Consider the following 8,210-nt stretch of genomic DNA (forward strand, 5'->3'; position numbering starts at 1 on the left):
AAGATCAAGCATAAAAAAGCACAATAAAATGATGATGACATAAAAGCCTGGTTGAACAAAAATGATTTTCAATTATTTTTCAAAACCATCCACAGAGTCACCAAAGCGAAGGCGCAGAGGCAAACTGTTCCATAGTTTAGGAACCACAGACTGAAAGGCCTGGTCCCCCTTAGTTTTTAGTCTTGAATGAAGAACGACAAGGAGATTCTAGGCTTGGGATCAAAGGCTACGAGAAGCAGTGTTTGGTTAAAATCTGGGCCAAATAATAAGGAACATGGCTATTTAGAGGCCTGTAGGTGTTAGCAAATACTTTAAAACAAATGATAAAATTCACTGAGAGCCCCTGTAGAGAGTATAAGACCTGGGTGAAATGAGAGCTTTACCTAACTTAGTAAGAAGGCTGGCTGCTGGGTTCTAAATAGCTCATCTGTCCAGACCGGTAAAAATGGCATAACAGTGGTGTAAACGCGATGACACAATAATGTTCTCTAGGTCAGTTTGGGAGAATTTGTCTCGTTTGTTTAGAAATATTTCTTAAATTAAAGAAAAAGGGACGAGAAATAGAACTGATGTGCGACTCAAAGCCTAAAGGGGGTCAAATGTAACTCCTAGATTTTTTTCAATGGATTTGGTTGCTGGGCAAAAGGAAGCTGTCCTATTTATTTTAGAATGCAGATGATTGGAGCTATTATCAAGGTCTATGTCTTATTTATGTTCAAAACCAGAAAATTGCAGAAGAGCTAGTCACTGATCCAGGATAAACATTGGACGATGGTGGACTGCCTATCCAGCTGGTGTAATGGTAAATGGCCTGTACTTGTATAGCGCTTTATCAAGTCCCCAAAGACCCCAAAGCGCTTCACACTACATTCAGTCATCCACCCATTCATACACACATTCATTCACTGACAGTGGTGAGCTACATTGTAGCCACAGCTGTCCTGGGGCACACCAACAGAAGTGAGGCTGCCATACACAGGCACCACCGAGCCCTCTGACCACCATCAATAGGCAAGGTGGGTGAAGTGTCTTGCTGTCTTGCCCAAGGACACAACGACTGAGACAGACATGGTGGGAATTGAACCGGCACGCCATCGGTTACAAGACAAACCCCTGCCACCATTGCCTTGGTCGCCCCATCGTTGCCCACGGTGTGGTTTAAAAGATGCAAACAACTGGGGCTAAATTGATAATTGGCGAAAGGTTTGGAGAAAACCTGGTCTGATCCGGAGGGACGGCATCCACCCCACTTTGGATGGAGCAGCTCTTCGTTCTAGGAATCTGGCCAAATTTATTAGTTCTCCAAAACTCCGACAACCCAGGGTTCAGACCAGGAAGCAGGGTTGTAGTTTAACACTCCTCTCTGCAGCTTCTGTACTGCTACCCACCCATTACCCTATTCAGACAGTGTCTCGCCCACGGCCAAAACTGAATAGATTAAAAAATAATCTAAAAGGAGGAAATTGTGAAAATCTCATAAAAATAAACACAACTCAGACTAAAAAGAAAAAATAAAACAATTAAATGTGGCTTACTGGACGTAAGATCTCTCTTCAAAGACTAAAAGAGGATTATGTTACTATAAATGAGTCAACTCCTACTAATTATTTTAATTTTCACATACCTCGAAATACTGGGCGAGAAGGAGTAGCAACCATCTTTCAGTCCGATTTATTGATTAGTCCCAGATCAATTAAGAGATACAACTCTTTTGAATATTTAATCCTTAGTTTTCCTCATCCAAATTGCAAAGCACTAAAACCACTTCTGTTTGTTGTTTTGTACTGTCCACCAGGCCCTTACTCTCAATTTTTAGATCAGTTTTCAGACCTTTTATCTGATTTAGTGTTAAATACAGATAAGGTTATTATAGTGGGGGATTTAAACATTTATGTTGACACTGAAAGTGATAGCCTAAATATAGCCTTTAATGCTATCTTAGACTCAATTGGCTTTGCTCAAAACATTAACAAACCTACCCACTTTTGTCTTCATTCTCTGGACCTTGTGCCGACATATGGCATTGAGTGTAAAGAAATAACAATATTTCCTCATAACCCTGTCCTGTCTGACCATTTTTTAATAACCATTGAGTTTAATTTAACCGAGTACTCCACACCTGAAAGAACATTTCATTATAGTAGATCATTATCAGACAAAGCTGTAACAACCTTTAAAGAATCTGTTCCACTTTTAATTTCCTCATTATCACAGAAAAACAAAGTGGAGGGCAATCATTTTGTTTCTTCCCCTTCAAAAATTGATTCCCTTGTTCATACTTTACTTCCACATTGCGTGGTGCATTATACAATGCAGCCCCCTTGAAAAAGAAGGTAATTATTTATAGGAGGCAGGCTTCCTGGTTTAATTCAGAGCTGCATACTTTAAAGCACAATGTTAGAAAATCGGAGAGAAAATAACGCTCTACACACCTAGAGGATTCCTAATTAATCTAGAAAAATAGCCTACTGTTGTATAAAAATACCCTTCACCAAACCAGAACAGCTAATTTCTCATCATTAATAGAAGAGAACAGGAATACTCCTTGGTTTCTTTTTAGTACAATTGCTATCCTTACACAGAGTCATACTTCTGTTGAGTCATCAATTCCCTTAGCTCTCAGCACTCATGACTTTATGGGATTCTTTTTAAATTAAAATTGATTCTATTAAAAATAAAATCATTGACATACTCCTGGAGATGATTACTTCATCTTCAGCAAGCGAAACAACATTGGAAGTAACTGTAGAACCTGATCTGTGTTTGGACTGTTTTGATCCTGTGAAGCTTCCTGACTTATCAGAAATATTGGCTTAATCTAAACCTTCAACTTGTATGTTAGACCCAATCCAAATCACATTATTTATGGAAGTGTTCCCTCGTATTACCAGCCCCATTTTAGATATGATTAATCTATCCTTAGTAAAAGGATATGTACCACAAGCATTTAAAGTAGCTATAATTAAACCTTTACTTAAGAAACCTTCGGATGATCAAGTAGATTTAATAAATTACAGACCTATATCCAATCTTCCATTCCTATCTAAAATTCTTGAGAAAATAGTTGCTAATCAAATGTGTGAGCATTTACACAGCAATGATCTGTTTGAAGGGTTTCAGTCAGGTTTCAGAGCTCATCATAGCACTGAAACAGCTCTGCTGAAAGTCACTAATTATATTCTCATGGCCTCAGATAATGGACTTGTGTTTGTACTTGTCCTGTTAGATCTCAATGCTGCATTTGATACAGTCGATCACAATATTCTCTTAGAAAGGCTGGAATATGCTGTAGGGATCAGAGGAACAGCACTAGGCTAGTTTAAATTGTATTTATCTGACAGATTCCAGTTTGTTCATGTAAATGATAAATCATCTTTAAACTCCAGGGTTAATTGTGAAGTACCACAGGGTTCAGTGCTTGGGCCAATTCTCTTCACTATATAGATGCTTCCAATAGGTAAAATTATCAGGCAGCATAGGATACATTTTCACTGTTATGCTGATGATACTCAGCTTTATTTATCTATAAATCCTGATGAGCCCAACCAGTTAGATAGACTACAAGCATATCTTGAAGACATAAAAACTTGGATGACTTTAAATTTTCTGCTTCTAAGTTCAGACAAGACAGAAGTTGTTGTCTTTGGACTGGAGTCTTTGAAACAGAAACTGCTTAGTCAATCACTTAACCAGGATGGCATGAAATTGACCTCCGGTAATAAAGTAAAAAATCTTGGTGTCATTTTTGACCAGGACATGTCATTTAAATGTCCTGGTCCGGACCCTCTGTGGGGTGCCTTAAGACGACATTGTTGTAAATAAGTGCTATATAAATAAATAAACTGAAACTATCTCTGTAGTTATGCTGCTATTGGCTTAGGCTGCTGGTGGACATAATGACCACTTTCACCCTCTTCGCTACATTCTCACACTAATCTCCAGTTCTGCATTATTTGCTGTTATTTCAGTTTTTAACTATATGTTCTCTCTCTTTTCTCTTCCTTGAAGCTACACCTGGCCTGGCTCTGTGTCTACCTGTGACACCTTTCTGGAGAGGGGCATCGTCCAAGCTTCTGCTGGCAAACACTTAATGCTCACCTTCTACAAATGATCCACTTGGCCTTGTCTTTCAGTGTTTAACCCTTTTTCTCTCCTAGATGTAGCAATTGACTGGGCTTTTACTGTAACTAATTATATGTGCTCTCTTTCAGACCCTATACTTGAAAACTGGCTCAAAGTTTATCTGTTCTTTCTTTCTAGATGAAACGACTAAAGAAGCTACATCCACTAACATTTACTTTTCCTTCCCATAGAAAGTACTCCTGGATCAGTGCTTCTGTGTTCTTTTTGTGTCTCTGCTCTGTTCTCTCAAACCCCCAGTCGGTTGTGGCAGATGGCCGCTCACACTGAGCCTGGTTCTGCTGGAGGTTTCTTCCTGTTAAAAGGGAGTTTTTCCTTTCCACTGTCGCTACATGCATGCTCATTATGAGGAATTTCTGCAAAGTCAACGCCAGTCTCTACATGCTCATCCAGGAGGAGTGACTGCTACAAATCTCTGACTCAATGCAATCTGCTGGGTTTCCTTAGATAGAAAAACTTTTTATCCAAATTGAATAAATAAAAAAATCTGACTGCACGTTCAATGGTTTGGATTAATTGGAATGTATGTACCTGACTTTTGTGAAGTGCCTTGAGACATGTGTTGTGAATTGGCGCTATATAAGTAAACTGAACTGAATTGAATTAAATCCCATATTAAACAGGTTTCTAGGATTTCCTTCTTTCACCTCCAGAACATTGCCAAAATTAAAAATATCCCATCCAGGAGTGACGCTGAAAAACTAGTCCATGCATTTGTTACTTCAAGGCTGGACTACTGTAATTCTTTACTATCAGGATGTCCGCAAAACGCAGATAAAAGCCTTCAGCTGATTCAAAATGCAACAGCACGTGTTCTGATGAAAATTAAAAAGAGAGATCATATTTCTCCTATTTTAGCTACCCTTCAGTGGCTCCCAGTAAAATCCAGAAAACTATTTAAAATTCTCCCTCTCACATGTAAAGCCCTCAATGATCTAGCTCCATCATACATCAGAGATCTGATTGGTCCATATGTTCCTAACAGAGCACTTCTTTCTCAGACTGCAGGTTTACTAGTGGTTCCTAGAGTCTCTAGAAGTACAATGGGAGCCAGATCCTTTAGTTATCAGGCTCTTCTCCTGTGGAACCATCTCCCAGTTTTAGTCCGTGAGGCAGACACCCTGTCTACTTTAAAGGCTAGGCTTAAAACTTTCCTTTCTGATAAAGCTTATAGTTAGAGTGGCTTAGGTTATCCTGAGCTATCTCTGTAGTTATGCTGCTATAGGCTTAGACTGCTGGAAAACATAATGACCACTTACACATTCTCATACTACTCTCCAATTTTGCATTATTTGCTGTTATTTCAGCTTTTAACTTTATGTTATCTCTCTTTTCTCTTCCTAGAAGCTAAACCTGGCCTGACTGCGTCTATGTTGGGAATTGGGAGTGTTCATTCCTGTGCTTGTCCACCAGAGGTCCTCCTGGAGCCACTACTAACTCTTCTACAGGTGTTTCTGATCTTCGGCATAAGAGAGCGTGGGCTAATGCTGTGGCCGCCCTTCACCGCACTGTGGAGCAGAACCGCCGTTTTGCTGACTGACATAGGGTTCCAGCACAAGAATATACCCCTGGACAAAAGGTATGGCTATCTGCTCGATATGTTCCTCTTAAATCCTTGTCCAAGAAACTGGCACCACGTTACATCGGACCCTTTGTTATTGATTCCATTATCAATCCATCTGCTGTTCGTCTCCGCCCTCCAGCCTCTTTACGTATTCACTATACCTTCCATGTCTCTCAAATCAAGCCCGTCCAGAGCAGTGACCTCTATGTTGGGAATTGGGAGTGTTTATTCCTGTGCTTGTCCACCAAAGGTCCTCCAGGAACCACTACTAACTCTTCTACAGGTGTTTCTGATCTTCGGCTGATTAGGCTTACCTGAGAGGAGTATTTAGGAGCCTGCCACCAGTCCTTCGTCGCCTGAGTGTTGTTGCCCTAGTGGTAATCACCAAGCCAGAGAAACGTTGTCAGTCTAACTTAAGCCTGTGCTAACCCTGTTTGTTTTTCCCTGCTTCCTGTTAGAAACCTGTGAGGTGTGGGCTATTACCTTCGCAACTGGACTCGGACACCCTGCACCCTCTACTGCTGTTTGTGAATTCGGATTATTCATCTCAAGACTGTGGCTCGATTCCTAACCTTCCTAACTCCTGCCTCTGTGAGTACTCTAGCCATGTCAGGACCGAATATTGGACAAGCTTTCTGGATAGCCTGAATCCCAAGCCCAGTGGTATGATTCGCCAGAATTACTCTGCTCAGTGATCTAAGTAAGCATACTCCTGGGACTTCATGGATGTTTGTTCCTCCCTGATCTGAAGTAATTATTGCTTCTTTCTTCAGTGGACCCGAAGAACCTACTAACCATTGCTCCGGTGGAACTCCCCTTGTGTTTATAAATAAACCTTTGAACCTTGTCTGGTCTCCTGAGTGAGTTTTGCATGTGGGTCAAACTAATTGCTAAAACAATGACAGAACACTCAGGCCAACAAGACCCAGCAAACTCACTCAGGATTCAAATAGCTGATCAGTATCAATTAATCCAGTCGCATGACTCCAAATCAGGTCTTTACATGACCAGCTTTCCACTACCAATCAAAGTTTGGAACAAATGGCTGGACAAATGCAGAGTCTCCTACATAGTCTGCAATCCCGTGCTGTTACTACCTCTGCTCCGCCTAGTGGCACTATGGCATCTCCGGCTTCCCACTCAGTAGCATTACGTGACGTCACTACCCCTAATCCGGAAAAATTCTCTGGTGAGGTGGATTGTGGAGGTTTTCTTCTCCAGTGTTATCTAGTGTTTAATCGCTCTCCCCACTCCTTTCCTTTTGATGATGCTAGGATTTCTTACATTTTGGCCTTGCTAACCGGTAAAGCACTAAGTTGGGCAGAAGCACGATTTCAGAATCCTTCCTGCTTTAGCTGCACTTATAAGGAGTTTATTGAAGAGTTCCGACTAAACTTTTCTACTGTTTCTGATCGTCCTAGCTTATCCCGCCGCCTCTTGACTCTTAAACAGTTCTCTATTGAGTTTCGTACTCTGGCAGCCGCATCCAGCTGGAACCCGAACGCCTTAAAATCTGCGTTTTTTTCAACCCCAAAATGTGACGTTAAAGGATGAGTTGACAACCTTAGATGAGCCGGAGGAGCTCAATGATTTCACTGCTTTGGCTATTGCTTATTGATAATCGTCTTAGAGAGAAGAAGCGGTCTCGCCCTATTATTTCTGCTACTGGGAAAAGGGAGAATCACACTATTCACAGACCTGCTCTCCCCCAGTCTCTTTCTAATCCGTCTATGGAGGTTGAACCCATGCAGATGGGACGAGCCCATCTACCCCTGAAGAGAGACAGAAAAGACGTTCAGTTAACCTCTGCCTATATTGTGGCTCACCTGGACATTTTCTGGCCACTTGTCCTGTCTGGCCAAAAGACCGGGTCCGTCAGTAAAAGCAGGGAGTCTGACGGACCAGATCCCCTCACCTGCAAATCCCCGTTTAATTCTTCCTGCCAAGCTTTTACTACAGAACACATCACATGAACTTACTGCTCTCATTGACTCCGGCTGTGAACGAGACCTCCTTGACAGTAAGCTAGTGGAACAGTTGGGAATATAGACTGAAGAACTTTCTACCCCTTTAAGAGCCACAGCTTTAGAAGGAGTTGCCCTGTATTACCCGCCGCACCAGACCGCTGCTGCTAATCCTTTCAGGTAACCACCGGGAGGCTATTTCCTTTTATGTTTTTCCCATCTCTCACATGTCTATTGTTCTGGGTTTTAGCTGGTTAAACCAACATAATCCTCACCTTGATTGGACTAACTCTACTATTCAATCCTGGTCATCTCATTGTCACTCTACCTGTTTGCAGTCCGCTATGCTTCCAACTCCTACGCCGGGGTCTCTTGAAGAGTCGGACCCCTGTGAATTATCCGGCGTACCTGCAGTGTATCATGATCTGAGCCGTGTATTCAGCAAACAATAAGCGGTCTCTTCCTCCACCCCGTCCCTATGGCTGCGCCATCGTGCTTCTTCTAGGAGCTCCATTACCCTCTAGCAGATTATACCCCATCTC

Source organism: Girardinichthys multiradiatus, chromosome 2 (assembly GCF_021462225.1).
Source record: "Girardinichthys multiradiatus isolate DD_20200921_A chromosome 2, DD_fGirMul_XY1, whole genome shotgun sequence".
NCBI classification, from domain to species: domain Eukaryota; kingdom Metazoa; phylum Chordata; class Actinopteri; order Cyprinodontiformes; family Goodeidae; genus Girardinichthys; species Girardinichthys multiradiatus.